The sequence below is a fragment of the Cetorhinus maximus genome, chromosome 3 (assembly GCF_964194155.1).
Source record: "Cetorhinus maximus chromosome 3, sCetMax3.hap1.1, whole genome shotgun sequence".
NCBI classification, from domain to species: domain Eukaryota; kingdom Metazoa; phylum Chordata; class Chondrichthyes; order Lamniformes; family Cetorhinidae; genus Cetorhinus; species Cetorhinus maximus.
This window is the reverse complement of record NC_135881.1, coordinates 4,936,941-4,961,413: the sequence shown is the minus strand read 5'-3', so window position 1 is coordinate 4,961,413 and position 24,473 is coordinate 4,936,941.

Sequence of the window (24,473 nt, the reverse complement as noted above, 5' to 3'; positions counted from 1 at the left end):
AACCTTCTCCATTTTGGTCGGTCATAAGTGTTGTCACCACAGCCGGTGTTAATTGCTGCACAAACCAAATCCCAGAGGGAAACTAAGCATATGGATTGCAACCATTTCTTTTGTATTCTGATAACGAGAAGAAGACGTACCAATCTCAGCAGTAAGTGGTCCAGTAACACTTCTTGTTTTTTAAAAATTAAAAGTATAAGTTTTATTAACAAGAAAGAAAAAAAACATAAGCACACAAGATTACAGTTACACAATTAGTCATCCAAAACATTCCCCCAAGACTCTCTACTTGGCCAAACCCACAACTAAACGTTTTTCAGGCAACACTCCTTTATAGATGTTTAAATATGAAATGCAGTAATATTACACAAGGCAAACTGCTGTAGCTTCAATAAAGGTGAACCACGTGACCTTTACCCTCTTCCACTCTGCAATAGAATTCACTTCACAATAAAACTGCTTGCTGCAGCACAAGACTTTTCTGGCTTGACTGGGTGGGTGATTCAAACTGCATCCTCTCCCTGTCCAGAGCTCCAGCTATCTCAACACCTATCTCCAGCTTAACAGCTATCCTGCTCAAAAACAGCTATCTATAGTAACTCTAATATACTTTTTTTCCCTTTCATCTCAGTCCCATTGTTCTCGCACCCCTTTGAAACTCAAATCTTGTCAAATATAAGATCTCTCATGTTTCTATCTTGTCGTTGCTTTTGGGTCCATAAAAAAAATAATATCCCTGCTACTTAAGAACTCCTGCAAGATGCAAACATTTTCCTTTCTACCTCTGACTCCCCTTTGAAATTCAAACAACCTCTCAACTTATCTAAAAATGCAAATGTTAGATCTAACCTATTTACTTGTACCTCAAACTTAACACCTCTATCCTTTTCATGTTTCCAAACCCCCAGGAAACCTGACTCCTATCAACTCTGCCCAGCTCAATTAAATCACGCACACACACACACACACACATACACACACACACACAGACACACAGACACACACACACAGACACACAGACACACACACACACACACACACAGACACACACACACACATACACACACAGACACACACACACACAGACACACACACACACAGACACACACACACACACAGACACGCAGACACACACACACACACACACACAGACACACAGACACACACACACACACACAGACACACACACACACACAGACACGCAGACAGGCACAGACATCCAGTCTTCTTTACAGAATAACACGATATTGCCCAAAATATTTTTTTAAAACACCCATTTTCACACAAGCCAAGGTCTCCCATGAGGCAGTGGGAATGTTTGATCTCTTCAGGGATGATTTGAGGACATCCCTAAAGTGTCCCAAAACCAAGGTCCTCATCCAACCAGTTTCCACAGCAGAACACCAACGACGATTAAGCCAATGACTAAATCATGGAAAATGTGGGTCATTTTCATATCTTGGGAGCCTCCTCTCGACAAAGGCAAACGTAGACGACAAAATTCACCATCACCTCCAAAGTGCAGCTCAGCCTTCAGCCAAGTGAGGAAAAGAGTATTCGAGGATCGTGATCTCAAACCCCAAGACCAAGGTAGTGGTTTACCGGGCAGTAGTGATCTCCGCGCTCCCGTATGCTTCGGAGACTTGGACAACCTACAGCAGAAAGCCTCAAAGTACTGGAGAAGGACCACCAGCGGGGTCTTCGCAAGATCCTCCAAACCCAGTGACAAGAAGGGCAGAACAACAGCAGCATCCTCTCCTGAGCCAACCTGACCAGCATCGAGGTGCTAATCACTCAAAGCCAGGTCCGCTGGGCAGGACGCGTAGTTCACATGGCCAACACCAGACTCCCGAAGCGATTGGAACTCGGTCACGGTGGGACAGTCCCAGGAGGGACAGCAGCCAGTTAATGGGTCACCAGCAGGAAAGTCATCCAATTAATGGCAGCAGGAGGGTCCTAGTGTCAGCAGCTCACACACGGCTGTATTTTACTAGGCACTGTGGGGCATTGAGGCAGCCCAGAATGCAGAAGGAGGAGGTGGACAGCAGCGCTAAGATGTTGACAAGAAAAGCAAGGGCCGTCTCACACTTTAGCGCTGCCTCCCCCGAGGCTCCTGTCCATGAAAGGAGGTAGGTCCTTTCCTCACCAGGAGGAGACCACCAGTCATAACCAGGAACATAGGAACATAGGAGCAGGAGTTGGCCATTCGGCCTCTCAAGCCTGTTCCGCCATTGAACTAGATCCTGGCTGATCTTCCACCTCGACGCCATCTTCCCACACTAACCCCATAATCCCTTGATGTCATTGGTATCTAGAAATCTATCAATCTCTGCCCGCTCCACCACCCCCTGGTGTAGAGAATTCCAAAGAGTCATCGCCCTCTGACTGAAGAAATTCCTCCTTATCTTGGCCCTAGATGGCCGACCCTAACCCTCAAAGGGCAGAGGAGGGGCAGGTGTCAGGCAATGGGGGCTCTTCTCAGGGGGTGCTTCCACCACTAAAGACACTTCCTCGGCCTCTTCCACTGTTGACTCGCTCAGCCCCAGCACAGATACAGGCGGTCCCAGAGGTGCCGGAGGCCATGGAGCAAGAAAAGCAGCCGCCTGTCTCCACATCAACTCAAGGTGCAGGGGACGTACTTGTACAAGTTTCCGTAATCTTGTGCCTAGATGCAAGGCCTAGCACTGGTGTAATATTTCACACATATACCTGAATTTAGATTAGTTAAAGAGAATGTTGTTGAACTCCGAACTGAAATGATTTGTACATTTATTTCCATACGATGTTTTGCCTTTGTTTAAAGCATTAGCAATATGTTCTGTAACAGTGACCTACTCTCGAGTACTTGTTTTCATAATGGGCTTTGCACCCTGTAGTCACTGGAACACATCGATGAGGGTCTCCTAGATCTCGAGGGTCAGTGAGCCAGGTCTCGGGAGGGAATGTGTTGGCTCATCAATCCCCTTCCACTTGTGCTCAGGTAAAATGCCTGCTGATGAGGTTTTGTGCATCCCCTGTCACGTGTGTCCTGTTGCCTGGGCCACCCAGTGATACCTTCATTGAATGGCACCTCTTGAGTTGCCTCATGATCATCCTCCTCCTCCTCTGAGGACATCACTCACTCAGTGCCTTCTCTAACTCAAGCGCTCCTCCCCTCTGGAGCGCCAGGTTGTGTAATCTGCAACAGAGGACAATGATGCGAGATACCCTTGAGGGCTGTATTACAGGGCTCGCCCAAATCTATCAAGGCATCGAAACCTCCTCTTCAAACGGCCTGCTCAATGGGGGCCCTCATATGGCTGTGGTTAGGTTTGTCTTCTGTCTGTGTGTTGGAGTTGTGTACAGGGGACAGAAGCCATGACTGCAATGAATACCCCTGTCCCCCGGATCTAGCCACAAAGGTGCTCGGGAGGCCTCAATGCTTAAGAATGTAGGACTCATGGCAGCTTTCACACACGCAAACACACACACGCACACGCAAACACGCACACACAAACACACACACACATGCACTCACACACACACGCAAACACACACACGCACACGCAAACACACGCACACACAAACACACACACACATGCACTCACACACACACATGCACACGCACTCACACACGCACACACGTACACACACACACAAACACACACACATGCACTCACACACACACGCACACACACACACACACACACACGCAAACACACACACACACGCACACACTCACGTACACACACACACACGCAAACACACACACACACACACATACAAGCTGAACATTGAGCAGGTGAAAGACCTTCCTGTTCATAAAGGCACCTGGCTGCTGTAAAAGAGCCTTTAAGGCCACGTGGGTACAATCAATGACCCCCTGTATCTGGGGAAACCCAGCCCTGGCCACAAAGCCAACTCCCCTCTCAGCCTGACTGCCCTGAACTGTGGTGAACATAGAAACTAGGAGCAGGAGTAGGCCATTCGGCCCTTCGAGCCTGCTCCGTCATTCAATATGATCATGGCTGATCCTCTATCTCAACGCCATATTCCCGCTTTCTCCCCATACCAGTTGATGCCCCTAATATCCAAAGATTTATCAATTTCTTTCTTGAATATACTCAGTGACCCAGCCTCCACAGCTTCTGTGGTAGAGAATTCCACAGGTTGACCACCCTCTGAGTGAAGAAATCTTTCCTCATCTCAGTCCTAAAGGCCTGCCCCATATCCTGAGACTGTGGCCCCTGGTTCTAGACTCCCCAACCGGGGAAACATCCTCCCTGCATCCAGTCTGTCTAGCCCTGTTAGAACTTTATACATTTCAATCAGATCCCCTCTCATTCTTCTAAACTCTAGTGAATACAGTCCCAGTCAAACCAATCTCTCCTCATACGACAGTCCTACCATCCCCGGTATCAACCTAGTGAACCTTCGCTGCACTCCCTCTGTGGCAAGTATATCCTCTTAGGTAGGGAGACCAAAACTGCACGCAATACTCCAGGTGTGGTCTCACCGAGGCCCTGTATAACTGCAGTAAGACATCCTTACTTCTGAACTCAAATCCTCTTGCAATGGAGGCCAACATACCATTTGCCTTCCTAATTGCTTGCTGCACCTGCCTATTTACTTTCATTGACTGGTGTACAAGGACACCCTTTGTACATCCACATTTCCCAATATGTCACCATTTAACTAACATTCTGCCTTTCTGTTCTTCACACCGAAGCATATAACTTCACATTTATCCACGTTATACTGCATCTGCCATGTGTTTGCCCACACACACACAACTTGTCTAAATCGCCCTGAAGCCTCCTTACATCCTGCTCACAACTCACAACCCTGCCTAGTTTTGTGTCATCAGCAAACTTGGAAATATTACATTTGGTTCCCTCATCCAACTCATTTATATATATCGTGAGTAGCTGGGGCCCAAGCACTGATCCCTGTGGTGCAACACTAGTCACTGCCTGCTACCCGGAAAAGGACCCATTTATTCCCACTGTTTCCGGTCTGTCAACCAACACAACCCATGCCAGTATATTATCCCCAAACCCATGTGCTTTAATTTTGCCCACTAGCCTCTTGTGTGGGACCTTATCAAAAGCCTTCTTGAAATCCAAATACACCACATCCACTGGTTCTCCCTTATTTATTCTACTAGTTACATCCTCAAAAAACTCCAGTAGATTAGTTAAGCATGATTCCCCTTTCATAAACCCATGTAGACTTTGTTTAATCCTGTTCATGCTTTCCAAGTGTTCTGTTACCACATCTTTTATAATATACTCTAGCATTTTCCCCACGACTGATGTTAGGCTAACTGGTCTGTAATTCTCTGTTATTTCTCTCCCTCCTTTTTTAAATAGTGGGGTTATATTTGCCACCCTCCAATCTGTAGGAACAGCTCCAGAGTCTATAGAATTTTGGAAGATGACCACCAATGCATCCAATATTTCCAGGGCCACTTCTTTTAGTACTCTGGGATGTAGATTTTCAGGCCCTGGGGATTTTTCAGCCTTTAACCCCATTAATTGCTCTAGCACCATTTTTTTATAATACTGATTTTCTTCAATTCCTCCCTCTCACTAGACCCTTGGTTCCCTAACATTTCTGGGAAATTATTTGTGTTGTCTTTTGTGAAGACAGAACAAATATGTGTTCAATTCTTCTGCCATTTCTTTGTTCCCCATTATAATTTCCCCTGTTTCTGACAGTAAGGGACCTACCTTTGTCTTTGCTAGTCTTTTTCTCTTCAAATATTTACAGAAGCTTTTACAGTCAGTTTTTATGTTCCCTGCAACTTGACTCTCATACTCCATTTTCCCCTTCTTGATAAACCTTTTTGTCCACTTTTGCTGAATTCTAAACTGCTTCCAATCCTCAGGCTTACTGCTTTTTCTGGCAATTTCATATGTCTCCTCTTTGGATCTAATACTATCTCTAATTTCTTTTCTAAGCCATGGTTGAACTACCTTTCCTGTTTTATTTTTGAACCAGACAGGAATGAATAATTGTTGTAATTCATGCATATGTTCCTTAAATATTAGCCATTGCCTATCCTCTGTCAACCCTTTCAGTAAGGTTCCCCAATCCACCATGGCCAACTTGTGCCTCATACCCTCATAGTTCCCTTTATTTAGATTCAGGACCCTAGTTTTGGATTCAACTTCTTCACTCTCCATCCTTTACTCTCCATCCTAATGAATAATTCTATTACTTTATGGTCGCTCTTCCCCAACAAGATTTGTTAATTAATCCTTTCTCATTGCACAATACCCAGTCTAGGATAGCCTGCTCTCTAGTTGGTTCCTCAAAGTATTGATCTAATAAACCATCACGTACATACTCCAGGAATTCCTCCTCTACGGTATTGTGGCTAGTTTGGTTTGTCCAATCTATATGTAGATTAAAGTGACCCATGATTACAGTTGTACCCTTATTGCATGCGTCTCTAATTTCCTGCTTAATGACTTCCTTTACATCTCCATAACTGTTTGGGGCCTATGGACAACCCCACCAACGTTTTCTGCCCCTCGGTGTTTCTTATCTCCACACAAACAGATTCCACATCATGATTTTCCGAGCCACTATCGTTCCTCACTATTGCATTGATTTGCCCCTTTACTAACAATGCAACCCCACCTCCTTTCCCTATTTGTTCATCCTTCCTAAATATTGAATACCCCGGATGTTCAGTTCCCATCCTTGGTCACCCTGCAGCCATGTCTCCGTAATTGCAACCATATTATAACCGTTTATATGTATTTGCGCTGTTAATTCATCTACCTTATTGTGAATGCTCCGTGCACTAAGATACAATGCCTTTAGATTTGTCTCTTTCACCTTGTTAGTCATCTTAGCTTTATTTTGCACTATGACGCCATTTGTTTTTCGCCCTTGTTTTTCCTGCCTTCCACTTCTGCTTCTTACTTTCCTGTCATTTGTTTCTATCCTTGTTTACCCCTCCTCTGTCTCCCTGCTCAGGTTCCCATCCCCCTGCCATTCCAGTTTAAACCACCCCGCCAACCCTGGTCCTGCCCAGATGCAACCTGTTCTGTTTGTACTGGTCCCACCTTCCCCAGGACCGGTCCCAATGTTCCAGGGAAACTGAATCACTCCCCCCTACACCATTTCTTCAGCCGTGTATTCATCTGATATCTCCTGTTATTTTTACTCTTGTGAGCACTTGGCACTAGTTTTAATCCTGAGATTACTACCTTTGAGGTCCTACTTTGTAATTTACATCCTAACTCCCTATACTCAGCTTGTAGGCCTCATCCCTTTTTTTTACCTATGTCGTTGGCACCAATATGTACCACGACTACTGCCTGTTCACTCTCCCCCTTCAGAATGCCCTGCAGCCTCTCCGAGACATCCTCGACCCTGGCACCAGGGAGGCAACATACCATCCTGGAGTCTCTTTTGCAGCCACAGAAACGCCTGTCTGCTCCCCTTACTATTGAATCCCCTATCACTATAGCCCTGCCACTCTTCTTCCTCCCCTCTTGTGCAACAGAGCCACCCATGGTGTCATGGACTTGGCTCCTGCTGCTTTCCCCTGAGAAGTCATCTCCCCCAACAGTGTTCAAAACGGTATATCGGTTAGAGAGTGGGACGGCCGCAGGGGACTCCTGTACTACCTGCCTCCCTCTACTCCATCTGGTGGTCACCCATCCCCTTTCTGCCTGTTCAATCTTTACCTGCAGTGTGACCACCTCACTGAACGTGCTATGCACAATAATCTCAGCATCGCGGATGCTCCACGGTGAATCCACCCACAGCTCCAGCTCCGAAATGCAGTTAGCCAGTAGTTTCAGCTGGACGCGCTTCCTCCACACATGGTCGCCAAGGACACTGGAAGTGTCCATAACTTCCCACATAATGCAAAAGGAGCATAACATGGGTACGAGCTCTGCTGCCATGATTTCTCTTTAGATTAAGCTCGTTAGTTACTCCCTTTAAAGAATACTAATTACACTAGGGACCTTATTCCGCTCTAAACACTCCCACTACAATCCTAAGTCCTCACCTTATTTTGTTTAAGATAATGGGCTGCAGCAGTTTAATTAGCAGAGAAAGTAGAGGTAGAAGTACTCACCTGACCCGACTTACCAATCAGCTGCCTCCGCTGCATCACTTCACTTTTTAAATCGTTTCAGCTCCGAGTCTCCCTAGAACTCTCACTCTGTCCATGCACCACTTTCAGCCCTGAATCCAGCTCCCACTCTTTTTAAATCTCCGCTCTGACTCTCAGCTCCCGCTCTTTTTAAATCTCAAATGCTGTGTTGGCCAGGCCGATGGTACATGACATCCATGACCTCCTTTATGCAGCTGGGCTGCTGACTGAGAGGCCACAGAGATCTCCGGACAATCTCTGGGAAGGCCCGATGGGGTAGAAGGTGAGTGCCAATGTCACCTTAAGGCAACAAGCATCCCAGTGATCTCAGCTCATGTTTCCTTATTCCGCATTATCCTCCATCGCTGCTGCCTGATCTCTCACCTGGTTTCACTTGACCAGCCTCCAGCCCACCAGGAGTCCCTGGTAAGATTACAATTCCTGCTCAGATCTTAGTCTATTGCCTCCTTAGTTATGTAAAGTGCCTTTCCCCCTTCCTTCAGTCTTCCATCAAGCCCCTGCACTGGCCAACTTCAGAAAAATCAGCCAATGGCAGGAATCTGTCGGAAATTCTGCCCAACACAGACCCAGGCTATATTCCCAGCCTCACCACCTTATTCTAAGGCTATATTCCCAGCCTCACCACCTTATTCTAAGGCTATATTCCCGGCTTTGCCACTTTATTCCCAGACTATACTCCCAGCCTCGCCACTTTATTCCTGCCTTCATGTGGCCAGTCTGTGTGTTGGTATGAATGTGTCTGTGAGTGTAACAGTGTGTGATTTTAATTGAGTGTGTCAGCATGGGAATTTGAGTAAGTGTGGATGTACCTGTGTGTGCAATTGTGAGTGAGCCTGAGTGTGTGATTGTGAGGCAATATGTGTGAGTCTGTGGGTGCGATTGTGAGTGAGCATGTGAGTGTGCATGCTTTTGTATGTGTGTGTGACTGTGGGTGAGTCTAAGTGTGAGATTGTGAGTGTGTGTGTATGTGCAATTGTGTGTGTGTGTTCAATTGTGTGTGTGTGTGCATGTGTGTGCACGATTGTGAGTGAGTGTGTAAGTGTGTGAGGTTGAAAGAGTGTGTATGTAAGTTTGTGTGATAATGAGTGTGAGTGTGTGTGTAGCTCGTGTGTGTGTGTGCAGTTCAAGAGAAGGTTTGCCAGGCTGATACCAGGAATAGGTGGGTTGTCTTATGATGAAAGGTCGGACAGGTTAGGCTTGTATCCACTTGAGTTTAGAAAAGCAGGAGGCGACTTAATTGAAACCTTTAAGATCCGAGGGGTCATGATAGGATGGGTGTAAAGAGGATGTTTCCTCTTGTGGGAGAATCTAGAGCTAGGGGTCACTGTTTAAAAATAAGGAGTCGCTCATTTAAGGCAGAGATGAGGGGAATTTTTTTCACTCAGAGGGCCGTAAGTCTTTGAAACTCTCTTCTCTGATTGAGAATGAGTGTGTGTGATTCTGTGAATGTGTGTGATTGAGAGTGAGAGTGAGTGTGATTGAGAGTGAGTGTGATTGAGAGTGAGTGTGATTGAGAGTGAGTGTGTGTGATTGAGGGTAAGTGTAGGTGTGTGTGAGAAAGGATGTGATTATCTGTGTGTGATTGAGAGTGAGTGTGATTGAGAATGAGCGTGAGTGTGATTGAGAGTGTGTATGATTGAGAGTCTGTGAGTGTGATTGAGAGTGAATGTAGGTGTGTGTGAGAGAGGATGTGATTATCTGTGTGTGATTGAGAGTGTGTGAGTTTGAGAGTGAGTGTGATTGACAGTGAGTGATTGAGAGTGTGTGTGTGGTTGAGAGTGGGTGTTTGTGTGAGAGTGAGTGTGATTGAGAGTGAGTGTCAGTTGGTGATTGAGTGTGAATGAGAGTGAGTATGAGTGTGTGATTGAGAGTGAATTTCAGTTGGTGATTAACATAGAAACATAGAAACCAGGAATAGGAGTGGGCCATTTGGCCCTTCGAGCCTGCTCCGCTATTCATTATGATCATGGCTGATCATCCAACTCAATAGCCTGCTCCTGCTTTCTTCATATATCCTTTGATCCCTTTCGCCCCAAGAGCTATATCTAACTCCTTCTTGAAAACATACAATGTTTTGGTCTCAACTACTTTCTGTGGTAACGAATTCCACAGGCTCACCACTCTCTGGGTGAAGAAATTTCTCCTCGTCTCAGTCCTAAATGGTCTACCCTGTATCCTCAGATTGTGACCCCTGGTTCTGGACTCCCCCACCATCGGGAACATCCTTCCTGCATCTACCCTGTCTAGCCCTGTTAGAATTTTATAGGTTTCTATGAGATCCCCCCTCATTCTTCTGAACTCCAGCAAATATAATCCTAATCAACTCAATCTCTCCTCATATGTCAGTCCCGCCATCCCAGGAATCAGTCGGGTAAACCTTCGCTGCACTCCCTCTATAGCAAGTACATCCTTCCTCAGATAAGGAGACCAAAACTGCACACAATATTCCAGGTGTGGTCTCATTAAGGCCCTGTATAATTGCAGCAAGACATCCCTGTTTCTGTACTCGAATCCTCTGGCTATGAAGGCCAACATACCATTTGCCTTCTTTACTGCCTGCTGCACCTGCATGCTTACCTTCAGCGACTGGTGTACAAGGACACCCAGGTCTCAATTCACATTCCCCTCTCTCAATTTATAGCCATTCAGATAATAATCTGCCTTCCTGTTTTTGCTACCAAAATGGATAACCTCACATTTATCCACATTATACTGTATCTGCCATGCATTTGCCCACTCACTCAGCTTGTCCAAATCACACTAAAGCACTGATTGAGTGAGTGTGAATGAGAATGAGTGTGAGTGTGTGACTGAGAGTGTGTGTGTGGTTGAGAGTGAGTGTGACTGAGAGTGAGTATGAGTGTGTGATTGAGAGTGTGTGTGTGGTTGAGAGTGATTGTGATTGAGAGTGAGTATGAGTGTGTGATTGAGAGTGTGTGTGTGGTTGAGAGTGAGTGTGATTGAGAGTGAGTATAAGTGTGTGATTGAGAGTGTGTGTGTGGTTGAGAGTGAGTGTGATTGAGAGTGAGTATGAGTGTGTGATTGAGAGTGTGTGTGTGGTTGAGAGTGTGTGTGTGATTAAGAGTGAGTGTGATTGAGAGTGAGTATGAGTGTGTGATTGAGAGTGTGTGTGTGGTTGAGAGTGAGTGTGTGTGTGATTAAGAGTGAGTGTGATTGAGAGTTAGTATGAGTGTGTGATTGAGAGTGTGTGTGTGGTTGAGAGTGAGTGTGATTGAGAGTGAGTATGAGTGTGTGATTGAGAGTGTGTGTGTGGTTGAGAGTGAGTGTGATTGAGAGTGAGTATGAGTGTGTGATTGAGAGTGTGTGTGTGGTTGAGAGTGAGTGTGATTGAGAGTGAGTATGAGTGTCTGATTGAGAGTGTGTGTGTGGTTGAGAGTGAGTGTGATTGAGAGTGAGTATGAGTGTGTGATTGAGAGTGTGTGTGGTTGAGAGTGAGTGTGATTGAGAGTGAGTATGAGTGAGTGTGATTGACAGTATGTTGTGTGATTGAGAGTGTGTTTGAGAGTGAGTGTGATTGAGAGTGATTACGTGTGATTGAGAGTGAATGTCAGTTGTGTGACTGTATGATTGAGAGTGAGTGTGAGTGTGATTGAGAGTGAGTATGAGTGAGTGTGATTGACAGTATGTTGTGTGATTGAGAGTGTGTTTGAGAGTGAGTGTGATTGAGAGTGATTACGTGTGATTGAGAGTGAATGTCAGTTGTGTGACTGTATGATTGAGAGTGAGTGTGAGTGTGATTGAGAGTGAGAGAAAGTGATTGAGAGTGAGTGTGATTGAAAGTGAGTGTGTGTTATTTAGAGTGAGTGTGTGTGATTGAGTGTGAGTGTGATTGAAAGTGAGTGTGTGTGTGGTTGAGAGTGTGTATGAGTGTGATTGAGAGTGAGTGTGAGTGTGATTGAGAGTGAGAGTAAGTGTGATTGAGAATGAATGTGTGTGATTGAGAGTGAGTTATTTTTTATTCATTCACGGGATGTGGGCTTCGCTGGCTGGGCCCGCATTTATTGCCCATCCCTAATCGCCCTTGAGAAGGTGGGGGTAAGCTGTCTTCTTGATCCACTGCAGTCCATGTGGTGTAGGTACATCCACAGTGCTGTAAGGGAGGGAGCTCCAGGATTTTGACCCAGCGACAGTGAAGGAACGGCGATATATTTCCAAGTTAGGATGGTGAATGACTTGGAGGGGAACTTCCAGGTGGTGGTGTTCCCATCTATCTGCTGCCCTTGTCCATTTAGATGGTAGTGGTCATGGGTTTGGAAGGTGCTGTCAAAGGAGCCTTGGTGAATTCCTGCAGTGCATCTTGTAGATGGTACACACACTGCTGCTACTGTGTGTCGGTGGTGGAGGGAGTGAATGTTTGTGGATGTGGTGCCAATCAAGCGGGCTGCTTTGTCCTGAATGGTGTCAAGCCTCTTGAGTGTTGTGGGAGCTGCACTCATCTAGGCAAGTGGGGAGTATTCCATCACACTCCTGACTTGTGCCTTGTAGATGGTGGACAGGCTTTGGGGAGTCAGGAGGTGAGTTACTCGTCACATGATTACTAGTCTCTGACCTGCTATTATAGCCACAGTATTTATATGGCTAGTCCAGTTCAGTTTCTGGTCAATGGTAACCCCCAGGATGTTGATAGTAGGGGACTCAGAGATGGGAATGCCATTGAACATCAAGGGGCGATGGTTGGATTCTCTCTTGTTGGAGATGGTCATTGCCTGACACTTGTGTGAGGCGAATGTTAATTGCAACCGGTCAGCCCAAGCCTGGATATTGTCCAGGTCTTGCTGCATTTGGACATGGACTGCTTCAGTATCTGAGGAGTCATGAATGGTGCTGAACATTGTGCAATCATCAGCGAACACCCCACTTCTGACCTTATGATGGAAGGAAGGTTATTGATGAAGCAGCTGAAGATGGTTGGGCCGAGGACATTCCCTCCTTACTGTATACCACCTCTGCTGGGTCTGTCCTGCCTGGGACATTATCTGTAAGGATGACTAGTCTGTGAGACAGCTCTCCCAATTTTGGCACTAGCCCCCAGATGTTAGTAAGAAGGACTTTGCAGGGTCGACAGGGCTGAGATTGCCGTTGGCGTTTCCGGTGCCTAAGTCAATGCCGGGTGGTCCGTCCGATTTCATCCCTTTTTTGTGACTTTGTAGCGGTTTGTTACAACTGAGTGGCTTGCTAGGCCATTTAATGGTCAACCACATTGCTGTGGGTCTGGAGTCAAGTGCAGGCCAGACAAGGTCATGACAACAGATTTCCTTCTTTACAATGGTTCCATGGTCATCATTAGACTTTAATTACAGATTTTTATTTAATTCAAATTCCACCATCTGCTGTGGCAGGATTCGAACCTAGGTCCCCAGAGGCTTACCCTGGGTCTCTGGATTACTAGTCCAGCAACAATACCACTATGCCAACACCTCGCCCTAAGTGTGTAAGATAGAGGTATTTTAAGATTCAACAAGTGTGAGAAGCCTCCAGCCTGTAAGCCTCAAGCTGCTGTCTGCAAGGACCCAGAGCTGAAAGAAACTCATTTTGAATGCGACTGTTCAGGCTGTGCTTTGCCAGGTGACTGTTTAAATCTATGAGATTTATTGTTGCCTTAATGTTGGTATAACTGAGAGTCAGATTAAGTAGGGGATTTTTGTAGTTATTGTAATAATAATTGTGTAGACATATATATGTGTTTACAATCTTTCTTGTATTAATAAATGTTTAATTTAGTTTTATAAAAAAAAGCCTTGAGACTCGATGGTCTTATTACTACTGAATTCAAAGCCTGCATCTCGAAACATACTAACTGAAAAAATTGGTTATGACAATTGTTTCAAGTATCCCTCTGGGGTTTGAACAACTGTTTTTACCATCGGCTCTGTCAAAATACTGGTTATGATCAACTACATCGCCACTCCTTACCTTCTCTGTTTTGGCACCATTACACTGTTTGCTGAAAAAGAACCACCGCTGGTCATGGAGTTCACAGCAAGAAGAAGCCTTGGTAACAGCAAAGAAATTGCCACATTCGTCGTGTTTATTGGTACACTTTGACCCATCAATGGAGCTGGTTGTTAACATGTGATGCCTCTCCTTATGTTGCAGGAGTGACATTTTCCCGTTGTGTTAAACCATAAATCATTAACGGGATTATTCAGCTCGGACAAAGCCATTTCAAGAACAGCATCAGCAAGTATGCAACGCTGGGCTCTGATATTATCTGCGTACAAGTATACTTCAATCTGCCGCCCTGGCCTACCTGTCACAAATACAGATACACTCAGTCATCTCCCCATTACCAGATAATATTATACAGCCTCCTGTTCCACAAGAATTAGTTCTATTACTGAATTTCTTAGCTTCTTCACCAGAAGTTGGGTGAACAGTGATCCGATATTGTCAAAAGTCAGAGTCTTTGTTTTGCAAGGGATGGTCAAACTCTCCTGTATCTGAAGAATTGAGAGCATTCCATGTCGGAAACACGGAATTAAGCTGTCAAGACGGAATTTGGTTCTGGGGTTTCACGAGTTGTGGTCCCATCACAAGGTAGAGAGCCACTCTTGATAGAGCTCTACAGTGCACACCCAGGCATATCAAAGATGAAAATGCTTGCGCAAAGCTATGCCTGGTGGCCAGGCATTGACAGTGACATGGAAAGCATGGTCAAGCACTGACTCCATTGTCAGCAACAACAGAAGTTGCCTGTTTCAGTTCCCCTGCATCTATGGAGTGGCCTGGTCGACCCTGGGTTACACTACATATCGATTATGCAGGACCATTCCTAGGTACCCTGTTCTTGTTAATTGTAGATGCACATTCAAAATGGATTGATGTATACGAAGCCAAATCCCCCTCATCGAACGCAACTATCGAGAAGCCACGGCACAGTTTCAGAATACACGGCCTATCTGAAATTGTCGTTTCTGATAAAGGTGCAGCCTTTACCAGCACCAAGTTTCAGAAATGTGTGGGTCTGAATGGAATCCACCATATAAAGACAGTTTCTTGGCATCCCTCATCCAATGGTCTAGCCAAGAGGGCTGTGCAAACTTTTAAATTTGGTATGAAAATGTTATCGGAAGGCACTCTGGAATCTCAACTTTCCCGGTTTCTCTTAAGTTATCATCAACACCATATTTGACTATGGGTTCAACACCAACTGAGTTATTAGTGAAATGCCATCTGCATACATGTTTACACTTGGTGTTTCCGAATTTAGAGGGGAGGGTAGCGCAGAACCAGTGTAATCAGATATTTAACCATGGCATACACAGTAAAGCTCCCACCTTCAGTGTAGGTGACAGTATATGTGCAAAATTTCGGCAGTGGATCCTGGCTCTGGGAGCCATTGTTTCAGTCACTGGTCCATTATCTTTCCAAGTACAAGTGGGAGATAGAATCGTCCGTAAGCACGTGGATCACATCCGTGCCAGGGAGACATTCCAACAATTAGACTATAAGACCATAAGACATAGGAGCAGAAATTAGGCCATTCGGCCCATCGAGTCTGCTCCGCCATTCAATCATGGCTGATAACTTTCTCAACCCCATTCTCCCGCCTTCTCCCCGTAACCTTTGATCCCCTTACCAATCAAGAACCTACCTATCTCGGTCTTAAATACACTCAATGACCTGGCCTCCACAGCCTTCTGTGGCAATGAATTCCATAGATTCACCACTCTCTGGCTAAAGAAGATTCTCCTCATTTCTGTTCTAAAAGGTCTTCCCTTTACTCTGAGGCTGTGCGCTCGGGTCCTAGTCTCTCCTACTAATGGAAACATCTTCCCAACGTCCACTCTATCCAGGCCTTTCAGTATTCTGTAAGTTATGGTCTTATGAATGAAGTAAAAAACTACAGGCAGATCAGCTATGATCTTATTGAATGGTGGAACTGGCTCGAGGGGCTGAATGGCCGACTTTGCTCCTATTTCTTATGTTCGTATGTCCGGCAGCATCCGTGGAGAGAGAAAAACAGAGTTAATGTTTCAGATCTGTGACCTTTCATCAGATGTTTGGAGTGACACTTTTTAAAATAGCGCCCTCAACTAGTCGTTCCATCATCAAAGTTATTAACTGATCAACCTGTGATTAACATTGAAGCGTTGACTTCTGAGGTGTGTGATCGACCCAGAACAGACATTCCAGATGTTTCAGAGGAGTTGCCAAATCCTGAACTGCCCAGTTCCGAAGAAACGTCTCACCGTGCAGCTCCAGATCCTGTCAATCCTGTTCAGGAACCTCCGGTGATAGAGCTCACTGCTCTAGCCGTCTACAAAGAGCACCTCAAAGACTTGACTTACAAACACCTGTAATTGTGTACATCTATGTTTGTTGGATGCTCAAATGTGTTTTGTAAAGAGTGACTGTAACGAAGGAAAGGGAGAGGAAATGTGGTAACGGTGTGTATTGTCCCCGCCTCCTGTCAATCACAGGTCATGTGATGTATTGCAGAGGCTTCGACCAATGAGCTCCTAGCACGGGCAATCTGGGCAGCGGAGTTTTTTCGGATGAGAGATAGAGTGGAGGGTGCAAGCTCTCCGAGATTTCTCCGTGATCAAAGTTTTCCTGTCTCTTTACGAAACCTACCTGCTCTGTCGAATCATCACAGACGTCCGGGCATTTACAGGGAGAACAGGAGGTGGAAAACTCTGAGCTCAGCTCCACGCACATCACCGGCTGAAACAAGCTGAGAGGGAGGGAGGTGGGGCGTTGAGGGGGGTGGGAATCCAGATTCCCTCCTAAACCCTCCACTTATAATTAAAATGCTAATAGGCTATATTCCCCCAGCACTACTGTGTGTGTGTGTGTGTGTGTGTGTGCAAAATGTACAGTGACAGCTCAACCATTCACCACCTGTGCACCCACTGTTTACAGGGGAAACTGTTCCTATCCCAATCTGTCCTTTAACTAGTTTGTGGCCTCACATTGTACTGATGGTTCAGGCAGAACTGACTTCTGTTTGGGGCTGAGCCATCAAACTCATTCACACCCACCACCCCGGCCCCCTGCACCCCCACATCAACAACCCCCACCCCCCCACCACACAATCACTCCAGGGGCCATGTTTGTCACGACTGACTTTACTCTCAGCTCAAACGGCGAGAGAATAATAGGGAGGCAATTACAATACACAACATCCCAGAGCAGGTGTGGGGGAGGGGTGCTGACTGCTGAGGGAAAACCTGCTGCATCCTTTCAAAAAAAGGCTTTAGTTCGTTTACTGAATGTTTCCAGGTTCCAATTGGCCTGTTCAACCTGAGAGAGTGTTAGAGCCGGGATACTACCACTGTCAGCATTCATCAGACCCAAGGGGTTAGATACACTGTCCCCATCAAACACTCCCAGGACAGGTACAGCATGGGGTTAGATACAGAGTAAAGCTCCCTCTACACTGACCCCATCAAACACTCCCAGGACAGGTACAGCATGGGGTTAGATACAGAGTAAAGCTCCCTCTACACTGTCCCCATCAAACACTCCCAGGACAGGTACAGCACGGGGTTAGATACAGAGTAAAGCTCCCTCTACACTGTCCCCATCAAACACTCCCAGGACAGGTACAGCACGGGGTTAGATACAGAGTAAAGCTCTCTCTACACTGTCCCCATCAAACACTCCCAGGACAGGTACAGCACGGGGTTAGATACAGAGTAAAGCTCGCTCTACACTGTCCCCATCAAACACTCCCAGGGCAAGTACAGCACGGGGTTAGATACAGAGTAAAACTCCCTCTACACTGTCCCCATCAAACACTCCCAGGGCAGGTACAGCACGGGGTTAGATACAGAGTAAAGCTCCCTCTACACTGTCCGCATCAAACACTCCCAGGACAGGTACAGCACGGGGTTAGATACAGAGTAAAGCTCCCTCTACACTGTCCCCATCAAACACTCCCTGGACAGGTATAGCACGGGGTTAGATACAGAGTAAAGCTCCCGCTACACTGTGCCCATCAAACACTCCCAGGACAGGTACAGCATGGGGTTAGATACAGAGTAAACCTCCCTCTGCACTTTCCCCATCAAACACTCCCAGGGCAGGTACAGCACGGGGTGAGATACAGAGTAAACCTCCCTCTGCACTGTCCCCATCAAACACTCTCAGGGTAGGTACAGCACGGGGTTACATACAGAGTAAAGCTCCTTCTACACTGTCCCCATCAAACACTCCCAGGGCAGGTACAGCACGGGGTTAGATACAGAGTAAAGCTCCCTCTACACTGTCCCCATCAAACACTCCCAGGACAGGTACAGCACGGGGTTAGATACAGAGTAAAGCTCCCTCTACACTGTCCCCATCAAACACTCCCAGGACAGGTACAGCACGGGGTTAGATACAGAGTAAAGCTCGGTCTACACTGTCCCCATCAAACACTCCCAGGACAGGCACAGCAGAGAATAGATTATGAAGAGAGATTTACCAGGTTTGTTTGCCCTGAAATATAGAAGGTTAAGGATGGTTTAATTGAAGTTTTGGGGATTTTGAAAGGAACTGATTGGATAAATGGAGGTTGTTCCATTGGTGGGACAGTCCAGGAGAAAGGGACCTCATGGTAAAATCCGAGCCAAACCATTCAGGAGGGAAGTTCAGAAGCATTCCTTCTGTAAAGTGTGGAATTCTCTCCCACAGAAAACAGTAGGTGCTTGACCTCAGTTAATAGTTTTAAATCTGAGATGGATCAGTTTTTTGTTAGAAAGGTGGGGTGGAGGGAGGAAAGTTACGTGGATGGTGCTAGGATACAGATCAGCCATGATTTCATTACATGTTAGAACAGCCTGGAAGGGCTGAATGCTCCACCACTCATTGCTGACCCTCTGCCTCATCTCTACCCCCCCACCCCGCACTCTCCCCGGCTCCCTTCATTCCCTTAATATCCAAAAATCTATTGATCCCGGCTTTGAATATACTCAATGACTGAGCATCCACAGCTCCATGGGGTAGAGAATTCCAAATATTCCCAACTGTCTGAGTGAAGAAATTCCTCCTCAGCCCGATCCTACATGATCGGATTTTGGAAAATTAGGGGCGACTATATCCACCGGTCAGTGACTAGGGGAATAATAAGAGAATCACAGAATAATTACAGGACAGAAGGAGTCCATTCGGCCTGTCGTGTCCATGCTGCCTTTCCAGGGAGCAAGTTACCTAGAGCCTTCTCCCCGTCGCCCAGCACATTCTTTCTTTTCAGATAATTATCCAATTCCCCCTTGAAAGTCTCGATTGAATCTACACTCTCAGGCAGCACATTCCAGATCCTAACTACTCACTGCGTGAAAAAGGTTTTACCTCATGTCACCATTACTTCTTTTGCCAATTAGTTACCTTACATCTGTGCCCTCATTCTCGATCCTTCCACCAATGGGAACAGTTTCTCCCTATTTACTCTGTCCAGACCCTTCATGACCTTGAACGCCTCTATCAAGTCTCCTCTCAGCCTTCTCTTCTCCAAGGAGAACAGTCCCAACTTCTCCAATCTATCCATGTAACTGAAGTTTCTCATCCATTCTCGTGACTCTAATCCCGTCTCTAAGAGAGCAAAGGAGTGGTTAGGAGGAATGCTTGATGCAGAAATTTTCCTATTTAATAACATTTATGATAATGGTTTCATGGTTCATCATGAGACTTTTAATTCCAGATTTTTATTGAATTTAAATTTCACTGCTAAAGTGGGATTCGAACCTGGGTCTCCAGAGCAATACCCTGGGTCTCTGGAATACTAGCCCAATGACAATACCAATATGCCACCACCTCTCCAAAGTCCCTGCTGCCCCTGATTAACCTTTCTGATTAACCTTTCCCTTATCTCTCCTTCTTGGGCAGCCCCTCAGGATCGAGGGGGACTTGCTTCCGCTCCGGTTTGGATTCTGAGCTGATAAGTTGCAGTGCACGCTCTGCTAACTCTGCCACACCTGGGCCAAGCGGTGCTTGAAGGGTTGGTTACGTGGGTTGTTTGGAGGTTTGTGCGCTCTCTCTGATGCCCCGACTTCACCTCTGCGTATTCCTGATGAAGTCTCTAGATGTGTTCGGTGCCTTCTCCATTGTAGTGGTCACAAGGCAGGGAGCCCCATGAGTCAGTGGGAATGTTTGACCTTTTCAAGGATGCTTTGAGGACATCCCTAAAGTGTTTCCGCTGTTCCCCTGGGACTCTCCTGCCGTGAATGGCTTCCGAGTGGTGTCAGGCATACAAGCGACATTCCCTTATACCATGAGGGAATAATGGTATTCCCATTACCATTGGAAGGCAAATCCAGATGGGCAACGTCAGTACATCCCCTAAAATGGGTGTTCACGGTGGAAGACACCAGGATTAATCTCATTTCTGTTGCTGCTGTGCTGGGGGGTCTGACCGATGATTAGGGAATTTGGTGGGGATACAGAGGGATACTATTCCCTCTGGATGATGAATCCAGAACAAGCAGCTAGAAATTTCAAATTAAGGCTAGTTCATTCTGGAACGAGATCAGGAACCACTTTTTCACACAAAGTGTAGGGGAAATCTGGAACTGTCTCCCCCCAAAAAGGTACCGGGTTCTGGGGGTCAATTGGATCTTTTAAGACTGAAATTGGTAGATTATTATTATTAGGATGATGACTGATATGGAGTGAAGCTGGATAAATGGAGTTGAATTATGGATCAGATTAAATCTGACTAAATGCTGGAACAGGCTCCTGAAAACAAAACCAGCTTGCATTTATATAGCACATTTCGCATCATAAAATGTCCCACAGTTCTTCACTGCAGTATTATTAAACGGAGGAAGACTGAAGAAAGCTGCAGCACAGAGGGATATGAGAGTCCTTGTGCATAAATCCCAAAATGCTAGCATACAAGTTCAGCAGGTAATAGGGAAGGCAAATGGAATGTTGGCCTTTATTTCAAAGGGAATGGGGTATAAAAATAGGGAAGTCTTGCTAAAACTATACAAGGCACTAGTTAGACCTAGAATACTGTGAACAGTTTTGGGCTCTTATCTAAGGAAAGATATACTGGCATTGGAGGCAGTCCAGAGAAGGTTCACTAGGTTGATTCTGGGTATGGAGGGATTTTCTTTTGCGGAGAGGTTGAGTAGTTTGGACCTGTACTCTTTGGAGTTTAGAAGAATGAGAGGCGACTTTATTGAAACATATGAGAGTCTTAGGGGGTTTGACAGGGTAGATGCTGAGAGGTTGTTTCCCCTTGTGGGAGAGTCTAGGACCAGAGGGCATAATCTCAGAGTAAGGGGTCACCCATTTAAAACAGAGATGAGGAGGAATTTCTTCTCTCAGAGGGCAGTGAATACAGACAGCAGAATTTTGGATGACCTCAAATTAATGAAGGGTGAGAAATGGAAGGCCAACCAGGTGAGCACTGGTCAAGTCCAGAGGCACGAGAGTCCCATCCCACCTGAATGCAGGAGAGAAATGACATGGAAACTAACCTTCGCAGAGAAAGACGAATGAATTAATTACATTTTATCCGATCATTATCACATTTCAGCTTGTGGGAACTTGCTGTGCGCAAATGGGCTACCACAGTTCCTACATTACAATGGTAATATCATGTCAAAAAGTACTTCATTGGCTGAAAAGCATTTGAGGCATCCACTGCTCATGAAAGGTGCTATAGAAATGCAGGTCTTTCTCTCTTTATCTTTGATATTAGCGTAGTGTTTCACCATCAGGTCCAACCCCCATGCTGTCTAATGATGGAATCATAGATTGAGACAGTACAGAAGGAGGCCATTCAGCCCCTCATGCCTGTGCTGGCCCTTTGAAAGAGCTATCCAATTAGTCCCATTTCCCAACCCTTTCCCCCAGCCCTGCAAGTTCTACCTTTTTAAATATTTATCCAGTTGCCTACTGAATGTGATTACTGACTCTGCTTCCAATACCCTCTGCAGGCAACACACTCCAGACCACAACAACCTGCTGGGTAAGAAAATTCACCTCATTGTCCACCCTGGACTTTTTTGCCAATTATATTAAACCTGTGTCCTCTGGTTACTGACTCTCCTGCTATTGGCAAGAGTTTCTCCTTAGTTTCTCTATCAAAACACGTCATGATTTTGTACACCTCTAACAAATCTCTTCTTAACCTTAATATCAAAGCTAAATACTGCGGATGCTGGAAATCTGAAATAAAAACTGAAAGTGCTGGGAAAACTCGCAGGTCCTAAGAAGGCTAACGTGCCATCCTTTATCATGAGAGGAATCGAATATAAAAGTAAGGATAAAAGCAAAAAACTGCGGATGCTGGAAATCAAAAACAAAAACAAAAATACCTGGAAAAACTCAGCAGGTCTGACAGACTCTGCGGAGAGGAACACAGTTAACGTTTCGAGTCCAAATGACCCTTCAACAGAACTAAGGAAAAATAGAAGAGAGGTGAAATATAAGCTGGTTTAAGGGGGGGTGTGGGACAGGTAGAGCTGGATAGAGGGCCAGTGATAGGTGGAGATAACCAAAAGATGTCACAGACAAAAGGACAAAGAGGTGTTGAAGGTGGTGATATTATCTAAGGAATGTGCTAATTAAGGGCAGAAAGCAGGACGAGCAAGGTACAGATAGCTCTAGTGGGGGTGGGGTGGGGTGAAGGAATCGAAAAAGGCTAAAAGGTAGAGATAAAACAATGGAGTTCAACAATTTTAGATCATGAACTCTCTCCTCCATCCCCACCCTCTTTCCGATGACACTTTTTAAAATAGCGTCCTCAACTAGTCGTTCCATCATCAAAGTTTCAAAGTCTCTCAGATCTGTTCCTGCAACCCTTTTAAAACTGATCCATTAATAATGTCACACACATTCAGATTGCCGCTGACTGTCCAAACCCACCTCAAAGTTAATTGTTCTATCTGAGCCAATGTGTCCTTTAATCTCACTGTTTGATCAGGATGTGACAGTGGTGTGGTGGTAACGTTACCAGGCTAGTAACCGAAATTTCTCTGGGGGACATGGGTTTAAGTCCCACCAGTAGCAGCTGACTGAATTTAAATTCAATTCATAAATCTGGAGTTGCAAATTAGTTTCAGTAATGGCAACATCCAGGCTATCACTTTTTTGTTGTAAAAACCCATCTGATTTACTCGTGTCTTTTAGGGAAGGAAATCTGCCAGCCTTACCTGGTCTGGTCTACGTGTGACTCCAGACCCCACAGCAACGTGGGTGACTGTGAAAATGACCGGGCAAGTCACTCAGTTCAACAAATGTTGGCCTGGCCAGAGTTGCCCACATTGCATAAATAATCAATCATTTATGGCTGAGATGGATAATTAACTTCCTTCTGTGTTCAAGACGTTCGTTGAATTTAGTTCTCAATTTACTTTTTAAAAAAATTTTAGTCTTTTGTATGTCTTGTGTACATTGCATGGGTAGTATTTTCATGAGTGCTACAGTGTATTTTCTATTTTGATTCATTGCACCAAAGTATTTCTTCAAGTGATCTGATTGCTGGCTGGAACTTGGTGGATCAGCGAATGTTTGTGGAATAGTGGGGTGATCGAGTGGGAGGGTCAAAGGCATCGAGGGCATAAAGCCAGAGAGACAGCCCCAGAGAAGCAGCGCCTGACGACAAGACCGGCAGACAAGGAGAGGGGGCCCAGAGACTGACTGATCAAACTGTAGTGACAAAGGGCGGAAATAAGAGATAATTAACATAATTAACAGGGCAAAAAAAAGAGCAGTCTGCTGGGACAAAATGGCACTTTAGAAAAACAAGGCTCAGCGTTATTTGCATAAATTAGGGTGGTCTGCTTCTTCCAGCCTCGGCTCTGCCTTTCCCCATTATCCTAAAACTTTCCCGGTTAATTAGTTCCTCCCGGACTGTCGGGGGGAGATAAAGAGAGGCGGGGTCCCGACTTGGGTCTTGTAGATGGGGTTGGGGGTGGGGGGGCTCTCAGAGCTCCCTAGCCACCCCCTGCTTGAAGGGGCCACGGTGAAATAAAATTAATCTTTTTGACTTAGTGGAGAAAGGTGATGCGGTTGATGGGAGGCATTCACTGGGGAGTCCGCACCAATCCTATCAGCAAAGATGCTCACAATGCGAGGCGAGGAGAATGAATAAACTCAAGCGCTGGACAGTATTCATTCCCCCCTCCCACCCCACCCCCACCCCTCCACTTCCCAAAACCAACCGCACCCCAGCCAACTCCCCTCGCATCACCTTCCCCTCCCCAACAACAGATAAGCAACAAATTAAATCGTGCTGTTCCTATCTGATAGAGACGTACATTTGGAGATAATCCCTTGCATGCAGAGCTGGGGCACTAACATTGACCTGTCTCCTCCCATTTCGATACTTAGGCACTCTGCCACTTGCTGCAGCTGCTGATCGGCCGGGGGGTGGGGTGGGGGGAGAGATTGC